Genomic DNA, 13,014 nt, shown 5'->3' with positions numbered 1-13,014 from the left:
TGCTCCCGCCACCTCCGCACCAGCCCGTGGGCCCGGAGGGGAGAGGCGGGGGCTGGGGACCTCTTCCCCCTCCCCGGCCTTCATCCATCGCTGCCAGGCGGCGCCATGTCAGCACCAGCCGCTTGCCCTAGCGGTGATATGGCTCAGAGCCCCGCCGTGAAGCCTGCCCCGGCCACAAGATGGGGCAGAGCATCGGTCCGTCTTGCGAAGGCCCCGGGCCGCCTGGTCCCCCGGCCCGGCTCTGCTCGAACTGTGTGTGACCAGGGACGCGGCTCTGGCCGGGAGGCCCCAGGGCACTGCGAAAACGTTTCCCGTCCTTGTCCGATCACGTCTCCACGCAGTTTCACTGGGCAACGTCCGGGGGCTCCTTGGACTTGTCTGAGGGGCCGTGGGTGCCCTGCTCCTTGTCTCCCGCAGCACGCTCGTGAACCCACGACTTTTGCTCCCATCCCCACCTCCTTCTTTTGGTGCCCGAGTAATCAGTGGGCTCCAAGGAAGGCTGCAGCGCGCTTGCCCAGGTTCCCCCTCTATTAACGGAGGGACTAACTTGCTCCATGGGGCTAAGGCCCATGACACCACTTTGTGTATCCACAAGGCCTGTGTCAGGAGCAGAGAGCAGATGCTGCAGGGCAGAGTGAACGGTGCATGGTCAGGTCTCCCCCTTCCTCTTGCAGCCTCCAGCATTTAAGGTCAAGGCAGTTCTGATTCAGAGGCTACATCCCTAACCCCCATGCTCCATTGCTACTGGTACCCCTTTTCAGAGCCATCCCTTGGTGGGGGGGGGTGAATTGGGGCAATGCTTTGGGGGGCCCTGTGGACAGCGCCACTGGCACATGACGAGGGTGCCACCACTCACAAGACTCCTTCCACACAGGCTGATATGCCTCAGGCCTTGCACACCCCTAGGGTCGGCTCTCCCGGCTTTTCTCCAAGAATTTGTCCAGTCTCATTTTGAATCTGGCTAAACTGTCAACTTGCGCTACATCTGGTGGCAATGAGTATCACACTTTAATGGCTCGCTGTGTGAAAAACAACTTCCTTGCGTTTGTTTTAAATTTACTATCTACCAGTTTCATTTTGTGACTCCTAATTCTTGAGAAAGAGAGAGTAAAAAATAAATTCCTCTTTACTCTCTTTTTGCCATATAATATTTTGTAAACCCTTTTTCATGCATGTCCCCTCCCCCCAAACATCTTTTCTAAACTGAATAGGCCTAGACTCTTAAGGTTTTCCTCATACAGAAGCCCCTCCATACCACTAATCTTCCTTATTGCCCTTCTCTAGTTCTTCTTTACCCTTTTTGAGGTGTGGGGATCAGCACTGGGCACAATATTCAAGGTGGAAACCTGCCATGGATTTAACGGGGCATAATGACATTTTCCATTTTGATCACAATTCACTCCTTAATAATCCCTAACATTTTGTTTGCCTTTTTGGCAGCTGGTGAGCACCGACCTGATGTTTTTACTGAACTGTCCACAATGACTCCCAGATCTCTTTCTCGTGCGGTAACAGCTAATGCGGAGCCCATCAGAGAGCAAGTGTAGTTTGGGTAATTTTTGCCCAGGTGCATCACTTTATATCACTTTGCATCACCTACTCTGAAGGATAGAGGCAAGTATCTCTCCTAATGTTGGAGCCACAATTTAAAACTTGGGGAGAAGGGGAGGAGAGGGGAGACAGAGGGTGGAGAGGAGGCTTCATTGAAAAAGACTTCCAAAATTATTTCAGTTCAATGCTGTAAAATAGAAACAACTGAGAGGTTTTTCCCATTTTTTTTTGTTTTCAATCAATGTTCATTCTCTGCCACTGTGTGACAGCCCTTTTTGCCATGGCATGGGGAATGTAGGCCAATGCCCAACCAGTAAGTAGAAGCTTCCCTTAAAAAGGGTGACCACTAAAGACATAGTGACAAGTTTCTTGGGACAGATCACAAGAAAACAGAAAGGAGTGAGGGTCACGGATTAATAAGGCATCCGAAGGGGATATCAAGCAGAGCACACTAGCCAGCACCCATTGCCCTCTGAACAAGGCAAGGGAGCTTGTAGATGCTGACCAGTAAAACTCTGCCTGAAGATGTGAGTGGAGGAGTGAGAAGAGGAGGAAGAGTGAGGAAGACCCACCCTCACTTGGGTCCCCACAGTCAGAGCCTCCCTTTTGGTCCTGATGCTAGGCAAGATGGATATATGGTCTGATCCAGTAAATGGCAATTATGTTCATGTCCACTCTAACCTGCTGATGGTCTCAGGAAGAAGGCTGAACATGCATGGGCATGTAAACTCTTCCATCCTCTTATTCCTGGAAACTGACATTTCAGGTCAGGTTTGAGCTGTCTCATCAGGGTAGCTACCTCTAATTAATCTGCTTTATGGATAAATGAGATTATCACTTTTCATGACTATTTAAAAAAAAAAAAAAAAATCAATAAAACTATAACTCTTTAATTGATACAGTTTTTTTCCACTGAAGGGTGAGCTTTTTATTCTGTAAATATAAAAGTTAACAATCTGAGCAGAAACAAAGGCATCAGGCAACAATACAACTGGCAATACTGTATTTAAATCAAAAGTAAATATATGCAACTGGAGCAGAATTTCAATGCAAGAATCTGAAACATGTCTCAGGACCTCAGGCTTGTTCTGTGCTTTGGTGATGCTGCATGTTACAATGCAGTACTGACTTTAGGAGGCAGGGGTTTAAAATAAATTATGGACCTGTAACAAACACAATAACAGGGAGTTAGAAGAACGATAGCAAATTCTTCAGAGAATTCTGAAAAGTTGGAAGAACTAAAGATTTTTGTAAGAAATCATTAGTAAGACCTATAAGGAACCAAAAGGCATACCTGATTTGTATGGGAGTGAGTAGGGATTAAAGGTAAGAACTGCAAGTTTTTAATGTTATTAATTTGAATGGACATAGTATATGGTAAAACCTTGAACACCATGGAAACCAGAGAGTCAGTCTTATGCTCTGAGGTTTTGGATAGTGAAAATTTTCATTATAGGACACAAATCTCTTTCAGTTAGAGTTTAAATATGTACTGTATTAGAATAAGCAATAATCACAAGAACTAATTGTCTGTGACAATTAGCTTATACACGCAAGGGGCAGGCAGCTGTCCGGACTTGTCCTCTGGATAAACTGTGTTTCAACAACAAGATGATCTTGTAAAGATTCCAGTGATAATTAAATCTGGGCAGTTTGTGCAACCACTTAGATTTTCAAGACAAGCTTGTTATCCTTCCAAAGCAGGTAGATCAAGGTTCAGGTGCTTACACAGAGAATGGCATTTGAACAATTGTCAGAATTTTTTAAATGTATTTACATTTCATTAACTCCAGAATTTCAAGGCATAGAAAGGTTGTTTGTATGATGGTTGAATGTCTTGTCCTATAGCTAACAGAGCACGATCCCTTGGGTCATGACCTCTACAGCCTCCTTACCCAAGTTTAGCCAAAGTCTGAGGTAATCATTACTTGAACAATACTTGTATAAAAAGTACAACAAAGGGAATTGCCAGATTTTCTACTATTGGATTAACACAGAACAGCAGTGATTTTAGTGGTCATTCAACCAATTTCTAGCACAAAGTAAACACTACCTCTCTCCTAGGTGGAAGATGATACAAAAGCAAAGCAAATAAAAAAAAAGAAAAACAAAAATAAACCACTCAGCCTTCATTTAGCCTTTACAAATCCATGTCAAATTATTGAATCTTGCAGAAGTGTTGATGGCATCAGTTTGCTCAGGAAGTTAAGAAAAGGCTTTTAAATCACTAGTAAGCTTTTTCTGTTCTTAATATCGTCCAAAGCCTCCTGAAACAGGCATGTCTGTCTGTCTTTTTCCACTTCTCAGCCAGCTATTAGCTCACTGTGACTAATAATAAGCATGTGATTAACTTCGCATTCTTCAAAGAATAACAACCCTTCCCAGGAGATCTAACAATAGGAAAAAAAGTTTCAATCCATGATTTTTATTAATTTTTTAGGGCAAATCATGCCTTGCTTCTCAGGACTGATTAGTATAAAGAATTAAATATTAGAATTAGTATTAAGTCAACAGGGGCTGTGCCTGAAATAACATTTACTGTAGATGTGCACTGATATATCGGTTGCATATTGGATTGGCACCATATAAGAGGAAAATAAACGTTATCAGCTATCAACTTTTCTTGGCCGGTGTTGCCGATAATGTCACCAATAAATATAATAAGGCTTCTGACCAGGGCCCCTGAATGTAGGGCTGTCCCTGGTGGGGGGAAGGGGGCGGGGGGCAAATCGGGGCAACTGCCCCAGGCCCTGCACTTTGGGGGGCCCCATGGAGCTGGGCAGAGCAGCGGCTCCGCATCCAGCTGCTCGTTACCCCTCCCCTCACTACCACCGGTGCCAACAGTGGCGGCAGCTTCTTCAGGTCTGGGGCCCATGGGATTGGAGCAGGGGCGGGGCCCTGCATGGGCTCATTTGCCCCAGGCCTCACACCCTGCTTGGGTCTCCTCTGCCTGGATGTTGTGTGCACGCACACAGCAGGACACATGCATGTGGCCGGGAATGCTGTAGCATGAACTGAACTAATGTAGTCAGACAGTGTGGAGAGCAGTGCCCTGCAGGTAAGTCTGTGGAGGGGAAGGGGTGTAGGGGAGGCATATCGAAGCATCCACAGTGATGGAGGGAGGGGGGCAGGAGCAGGGGGTGCTGCCCAGTCAGGGCAGCGAATAGAACCCAGGGGCAGGGAGTGGGACAGAGCCATAGGCAGCTTGTCCAGGGAGTGTGGGTTGGATGGGTGGCTCCCACCGCTGTGCGCACCTCTGAGGGAAGCACAGTGGGCATATGACCCCTCCCAATTTTTGCATAGAGTGGAGGCAGGCTGCCCACTGTGGGCTCAGGGCTCCCTGCTCTGCTGCTTTTGCCCCAGGAGCCACACGCTGGCCACGAATCCCCTGCCTGCCTTGCAAGCTATGCCACCCACCCTGCAAGCTTTGCCTCCTGCTGTCAGGCAGGCAGGGGGCATGCAATCAGCGCACAGCTCCCAAAGTAAAGGCAGCAGAGTGGAGAGCCCCAAGCCCACAGTGGGCAACCCATCTCTGCCCTTGCCCTGATCATCTCCACTTCTAAAAGCGTCCCTGCACTTAAAAATGGTGCTGGCAGTGCTTGAACTAGAACTCATTTGATGAGCTTTAGTTCAAGAGGCTGCCACCATTTTTAAGCACCAGAACACTGATTTCCTCAGCTGGGCCCCAGGGTCCCATTCACTGCCCCGGGCTGGCCAATGCCCCCAGCCCATGTCCCCCTCCCTATGGGGGGGCCTCATTCTACACCCCCCCCACATCCCTTCCCCACCACACACACACTTACCTGCAGGGAGTTGCTCTCCAAGCTGTTTGGCTGTAAATTGGTTGTTGGATCAGTATGGGCTGATATACCTGGTGAATAATCAGCTATCAGTATCAGCCAAGAAAATCTTTATCAGTGCACCTCTAATTTACTGGTGTCCCTCTAATAAAACTGGAGACAAAGTCTTTCAGAAACATTTTCTTACCTATGCATTGCACATTGACCCAGCACAGCAAGTGCAAAATAATTTGGGCGTTGATCAAAGGCCTGTTGATTCTAGGAAGGCGTTACAAAAAATGCCCTTTGAAACTAAAAATTGTAGGTCATACTGAGTGACTGACTAAGCTCCATAATGAACACAGTAGATCAGTGGTGGCTCAGCCTTCCAGCCCTGTGGGCTAGATGAGTGGTATAGGGCCAGTCTATGCGTCAGATCCAGTGTGTCATGTCAGTCCATGGGTTCAAACTGGCATGCTGGGCTGGCCACGTGCATCAGCCTGACTCTATGCACCTGCCCTGAACTGCCACTGCTCCCCTGCTGCCAAATTTTTGGATCTGTGTGGAGACACATGGGCCAGAGATGTTAAATATCTCTTCAGTAGATCAGATTGTAAATGTTCAGCTTTACTGAAAGCAGCATTCAGTTTAGTCCAGAAGAGGCATGGATCATTTATGCAGTGAGTATTTCTTTTTATTGACAGTTTGACTTTTCACAAAATGTGAAAGTATACAAGACCAAATAGCTACTACCCAGGGTTAATATTCAGTGCTTTGAAATAGCTTTTCAGTAAAGGTCTTTCTCTCTCAAACAGTGTGTATTGGCTTTAATAACATGGGCTACATGCAACTTGGTTGATAGATATACCCAGTATGTGTAAAGCTGGCCAAATATCTGAGAAAAGAGTCTCTACCCTCTTGATTTTCCTTGAGGGTGGGTTTCCCTGTACAGTTTGCGAGGTGCTGGGGTTACCTCAATATCAGATCTTGGGTAGCGTCTTCTGCATTGGAGGGAGTGAGTTGTGTCTGAGCCTTTCCTTTGGCATGGGCAGCAGCTGCCCTTTGGAGGCCAGCACCCCACTCATTATGGGGGTGGGCTGGGGATTAGTCAGCCCCTGGGTGAGGGGTTGATGCTGGGATGGGATAGTGGGGGCAGGAGTTGGTCAGGGTTAGTCAAGGTTGCCTCCTTGAGGTGCAGTGTGTGACACAGTTGGAGGGGCTGTGGAAAGTGGAAGTGGGCCGGTGTGTGTGTTCAAGTGTTCCAGGCTACCTTCAGGCTAGCTGGCATCATGATCACAGGACTGCCTTCTGGTAGGCATTGTGGAAAGCAAGAAGCTTCCTTCTGGCAGGAGTTTGCCAGTTGATTCCTGAGTCTGGCATGAAAGCATGCTGTGAGCCCTGGTAGCAGACTCAGCTAACCTGGACCTTTTCTTAGTAGAGTGAGACTCACAGGGAAGAGTGAACCTAGTCAGTCACCAACACATCTGCTTATCTCCTGTCCAAATAAGTGCCAGACTCAAACATGCTTAATTGTTACAGCCTCTGATGAGACTATGACCTGAGATGCTACTGAAATGCAAACCTAAGCCAGGGAAAAAATTAAGGGGGGGAAACAAACTAATCATGTGTTCTTACTTCCCTCTTAAAAATATTCAGTTCAACTGCAGCCCTGATGTTTAGAGCAGTAAGTACAAGCTGTTCCCCAAACACTTGAAACTGGAACAGCATCAGATGAAAACAGAAACTTCCTTTGCTTTGTTTTTCCCATCATGCATTTCTAGTCAGTTGCTGCTTGCTCAGATCAGATCTGATTCATGCTGCCTCTTGGTAACAGCTCAATTCGCTACAAGCAGAACTCTCGGCACTAATTTTGTCCGTCTGCCACAGAGACTTCAATTGTCACAAACAGAAAAATAAATAAAATCCTTTGTGTGTAGAAGTCCCAGCATCTAGCATGTAAATGAAGTATTATAATTTAAACCTTATCTACCCTACAAGAATTGTTTTTAAAACAAAAGTTAAAGAACTTCTGCAAATACAGTTCTGCTGGTGTGAACAGGGCCTGGCCCACATTTATTCAAACTATTTGTAAATAACTTTTGGTTGCAAGGTAATTGAGGCATATTTTTATGGTGTAAAAGAAACTGGAAGAAGGTCCTTAGAAATTCATGGTAGCTTTCACTAAAACATTACAGAGTGGGAAAGCAACATGTCAATTGCTAATGAAGAGCCATGAGGTCAGTGTGTGACTACCCAGCTCTACTTATCACCAGTTGTGGAAAGAGAATTGTCTAGTGATGATCACTCTGGTTTCTGGCAGTGATCACTTTAAATCTTATGACAGAAACCCCAGCTCAACCTAGAATAGTTTATCAGTTTGATTCAAAACAAACCAGGGTAACAAAATTTGCTATTTGGGACTCTTTTATTCAGGTTACCATTGTCACTTTAATGCACCAGTTAGTTGCATACAAAGCAAATGTCTGTGGTGAGTAAGTGGCCAAAGACGACCTGATAATCACTGGCTAATAAGATAAATGCTAAAGGCAACAACCACAGAGCAATCTAAAAAGAGCTTGACTTGAAATTTAAAAAATGCACACGCCCTCTCAGCCTAAAGAACCATTAGCCCTCTCTCTCCAAGAGCCTCTGTGAAGTCACTGGCAGAATTCTAGTACCTTATACAGTCAAAGTAATGGTTGATAGGTGAGGTTCAAGAGGTTAATATGGTCAGGCTGCCATTCAGAGGAGTGGGTAAGCAGATAAAAGGTGAAAGATAAGAAATTGCCTTCCACTAACTGGCTGGACTCTGGATTGGCTGACTTTTGGTTGAGTTTAAAGTTTAAACTTAAACCGAGACTTCATGACTTGTCATTTCCTTCTCAACTCAGCTGCACCCTACTTGGTGCTATATTTGCATACATCACTTCTCGGCCTCTTGTGGGCTAAGATCAAGTGTAGTTGAGCTCTTGGGTGTCTGGTGCCTCTCAAGTCAGGGGGAGCATGTGTCCACCGACACCAGTCAGCAACCGAGGTTGGGGTCCCCAGGCAGCCAATCCTGCCTCACTCACCGTAAAAGTGGCCGTGCCGCTTCCAGAACTCCCATGGCCACTTCTGGAAGCAGCATGGCTGCTTTTGCTGGCAGCCCCGCTCCGCGGACGGCACTTGCAGCGGGGGCACTGGTGCTCTTGCCTGCCCCCCTGCCCACCAGCTAAACAGGGAGCACAGCCTGACAAGGGGGTGCACTCTTAGGGGGTGTACATTCACCCCTGCGCACCGCCTCCGCATCACCCCTGCTTGAGCTAAAACGCAGTTAAAATGGCAGTGTGTAGTGTAGGGTGCACCCGTGTCTGCATGTGGACAGGACTTGGTACAAGAGCCCCATAGGCAGCTTCTCATTGGCTAGTGGGAGGATTTTGGCTACATGCTGATTTTATGGAAATGGGAGACTCCTCCCTAGCTTGCTCCTGCAGCCATACGGCTGAGGGCAAGCGAAACTCAGGGGCATCCAAACCCCAGGCCTATGGGCTTGGGCTTGCACGTAGGATGCCTGCCAAAGGTTTTGGAAGTATCTGAAGCCCCAGGCTGAAAAGTCTGGGGTGCAGGATACTTGCCAGTTGTAGGGCCACATAAGGTTTTTGGGCGATTAAAGGATTTGGAACTGATCTGGCTAATTTGACCTGGTACACGAAAATTTTTTCCAAAATATATGTTTAAAAAACTGCATACATCTGTCCTGTTTTTATCCCTTTCTTCCATTTTGCCCCTTATGTATGGACTTCTGTCCTTCAACTTGTCCACAGAGCCACTACACTACCCTCCTTTCAGGACTTTAATTGTGGCCTTTTTTTACACTTAAAAATTTTGCTGCCACAGCTGTATAGATCAGGAGGCTGATTTTTTTGTCACCTATGGCAGCTGTGCCAGCATAATGCTTAACATAGTTGCAGTTTCACTGGCAAAACAATCTGATCCCATAAATGGAACTTGTACATGCAAAGCCAGCAAGATCTCTTTTTACCAGTGTAAGCTATTTCTTGACTGGGGGAGTTCCTGTTAGGGTTTGACTGACAAGCCCTTTTCAGTGCAAACCAGACCTGTCCTGCTGGCTCTGGCCCAGACCCAGTTCCTCCTCCTGTCTTGGCTCTGGCCCCCCGTCTTCCTCATTGGAGGCCCTCAGGCCCACTCCTGCTCCATCTCAACCTGGATCTGTCCCCAGAGGCCTTCAAGGCAACTCCTGCTCCTGGCTCCATCCTTCCAGCCCCTCAGGCCTCTCCCTATTCTTTCTGGAAAGCTACAGAAATTTTCTATGCCCTGCCTACTGAAGCTTACAGAAGGAAAAGATAGTGTCATGTCCCACAGAAAGACAGCAAAATATCTGGAGTATGCGAAGTACGAAGCCAGCTGAAACAGTCCCATTGCGGGGAGGGGGATGGAGATACTCACGGGGACTCTACCAGGCAGCCCAGCCTAGACTCATTGCCTAGTTTGCCAAATCTGCCAGAGGCAGTCCCACTGTGGCTGATGATGGCCACTCTTAGGACCTCTTAATTGGCTGCTGGGGAGAGTAGCCTCTTCCTTTCAGTCCATCTGCAGCAGCATACTGCAAGTGAGCCAATAGCTCTCTGCCTGAAGGATTGCTGGGGTAAATCTTTCTGGATCCTGGGCTTTTTTGGTTTTCTGGATTCTGGCCCTGCTCAGCTCTGCTTCTGGGAGCTCCACTTTGGTGCCTTGGTCCCTGACTTGACCTATGACTTGGGCTCTGCACCCCTTCAGGTTCCCAACTCCTGTCTCTAGCTCTCCCCTGGTGAGAGCTAGGCCAGATCACCTATGACCTGGCCCCTTACACTATCTTTTCTCTATGAATAAGCAAACATAGAAACAACTTGCGAGTGGTGACCACAGTGGCAGGGTTAACTAGAAGACTGTTTCAAGCATAGGTAATTTGGTCACAACACAAGCAGTAAGTCCTGCTTCTAATAACACCGCAAAGCCACTGGAGGTGCTCCATGCAATGAGTGCTGCTGCTGCGCTACTCTCTTCAGATGAATTCCCATACCCCTCACCAGCCACAGCCCACCTGAAACCAATTCCCCATTCTCTCTCTCTTCCCCCCCCACCCATAGCAGAAGAGCCACATACTCTGAGGGGAAGGGTCCTTCATGAATTTTTAAAACATCTTTTTCCTCTATTGCCAGCATAAAGAGGTGGAGAGAAAGGGGATGATGGGGAGGCAAACTACCTCCTAGGGGCCTGTGGCCTTGAAACCATCTGTGTTTACTGAATTATAAATACTCCACCACTTCTCTCTCTCTTTTCAACACAAACATCAGCCTTGGTATATTACTGTGTATCAGCTAGTCAAGGATTAGAAGCCTTTTTTTTTTTCGGTATTCATAGGTCTGAGTCTTGGATTAACTTCCTATTTGTGCAGTGTCACTGTTATAACATCCACATGGGCACAGCAGCATTACACCGAACACTAAATTACAAGTGCCATATCATGTCAAGTTCAGTAGCATCCACACTTAAACATAGTTACTTCTACATAGCAATGTATTTCCACAAGACAATATATGTAGTAATCCTAACGAAATAACTTATGTAAAAGCTGTATACATTTTTTACTACTTGTTTTTGGATAAACAGTCTAATCACAAAGCATCTCTTGCCTGATGCCCCCAAGTGCCACGTCATTCTGTAGAGTTCTCTTCTCTTGCTGTTAAGAGAAAACTCACAGGCATACGCATATCCTGCTCCCACCTATCAGTAATATTATCTCCCTTGCTCTCACAAGGGTTATGCAAAACTAGCAGCTATCCTAAGAGGAGGATGTTCCTTATCAGGGTCTGGCTTTAACTTCAGGGATTCTTGATTCCAATGCACATTCCAACCATTCTGCAATGATAGAATAAGGGTACATTCCTCCTTTTCACACAAGTGTCCAGCAAAAGCTTTCATAAGCCAGAAGAGTAGAGGGTCTCTGATGCATCTCAGAATGAACAGAGGAATGATAACACTATTCATGTCCACAGAGACTAAGAGTGCAAATAATTCATTTTGTTGAAAAAAGTAAGCTTAAGTTTCTAAAGATCCTTATGTCTAGAGTGCTCCACTTATTGATGAACCCCAACCATGCAAAACCATTAATCAATTAATCATCAATTAAACACTGCCCAGTCTTGAAAGTGTGAGGCAGAATGCCTTCTTGATAGCAGCACACATTTCCATTACCACAGTCCCAACAGATGATCCAATATCAATGCATATCGCTAAAAAGCCCCAAATGGCATACAAGACAGTAAAACAGCAATGCACTACGGGATGTCCAACTAAGCTACAGAGCACTTCTCTCTCAACTTCTACTGTTCTTTGTAGAGACAAAATGAGGCAAAAGGGCCTAGATTTCAAGAAAAACACTACTAGGTGTGTGCACTATTGGTATAAGTCTCACTGCAGATGTCTTACCCCATCTACAACAAAATGCATGGAAAGTTTCAAATGTACACATGTACACTAAATTTATACTTTAAACAATCTGACTCAAACACAGATACTAGCAGATAAAGTGTGATAGAACAGTTATATTGTATAGTTTATATACACTGAATAACTGTAACCAGAGTTCCCTCTTGCAGCACGTGCAGCCACGCAGGCGTACCCATGCCACGCTGCCAGGTGTGCCTGCACGGCCACGCATGCCACACAGCTTAGAGGGAACACCGACTGTAACCCTTTTTAATACATTAAATAACTATAGAGAGAGCAGAGAAAGGAAAAGGAGAGAAATCCAAGCCTACAGCCTACTCTTCCCTGTGGAAAGACCTGGAACTTCTCTGGATGGATCCGTGACTCAAGCATTGGACTCTCAAGTCATCTCAAGACCCATCAATAGTGGCAGAGATCATCCATGAATTGAGGGATTACCAATGATAGAAACAAATCAGATTCCACACAGATAAGCACGGGTACCCTAATTTGCTACTTGGCCCAGTTAGTTATCTCCTCATAGTTAAACCTCACCATCTTCTCATGTATCTTTCAGGTATAATCTGCAAGGGCCTTGGCACTTCCTGCACATTATACTTGTGGCCATAGGCAACACATAGTGGAGGTACCAGGGGGCACGTGTCCCCCTTCCCTACTGACAGGGCTACCGCCACCTGTGGGAGCTTGCTAGCTCCTTCCCCCCCGCCAAAGGTGGTGCCTGTGGATGCCCCACCAGACTCAGGAGGCACCAGTCACCCATGCTTGTGGCAGCCCAACCAAACCTGATTCTGTCTTATCTTGGTATTTAACCTCCCTGTAGGGCAGAGCTGTACTGCTAGCCAGTGTGTTCACAGGTGGTGGATAGTGGAATGACCTTCAGGGAAGGTTAGCTGTGAAATAAGCAGGGGACACTCGGATGAATAAGCACTCATGGTGAGGACAGCGGACAGCACACAGCAATGGTTTCCCTCTTGAAAAGCCATATGTATCCTTTGACGGTGCTATGACATGGTGAGTACAGGTTGCCACTATAATAAGCCTGCCCAGCCTCCAGCTATGGGTATTCAAGTCCTCAACAACAAAGCAGGTGGAAAAAGATGTTAGAAGCTCAAAAACTGGGAAGGCCGACGAAGGCTGCAGCAGAATGAGATTCCCAGTTTTCATAGATTCATAGATTAAGGGTCGGAAGGGACCT

At 46.5% G+C, this 13,014-nt stretch overlaps 1 long non-coding RNA gene across 1 annotated transcript in view; it reads right to left on the bottom strand.

Moving 5' to 3' along the window:
- Nucleotides 1-2,450: 2,450 nt before the first annotated feature.
- LOC109295714 overlaps nt 2,451-13,014 on the bottom strand; it is a 26,647-nt gene continuing 16,083 nt past the window's right edge. Inside the window, exon 3 of the long non-coding RNA XR_002096819.1 lies at nt 2,451-2,714. This is a non-coding gene — a long non-coding RNA (uncharacterized LOC109295714). The remainder of the gene's footprint in view (nt 2,715-13,014) is intronic.

This window comes from Gavialis gangeticus, unplaced genomic scaffold (assembly GCF_001723915.1).
Source record: "Gavialis gangeticus isolate Ggan-Ray unplaced genomic scaffold, GavGan_comp1, whole genome shotgun sequence".
NCBI classification, from domain to species: domain Eukaryota; kingdom Metazoa; phylum Chordata; order Crocodylia; family Gavialidae; genus Gavialis; species Gavialis gangeticus.
Note: the sequence above shows the minus strand (reverse complement) of the source record. Positions and strands in the feature narration are given on the sequence as shown.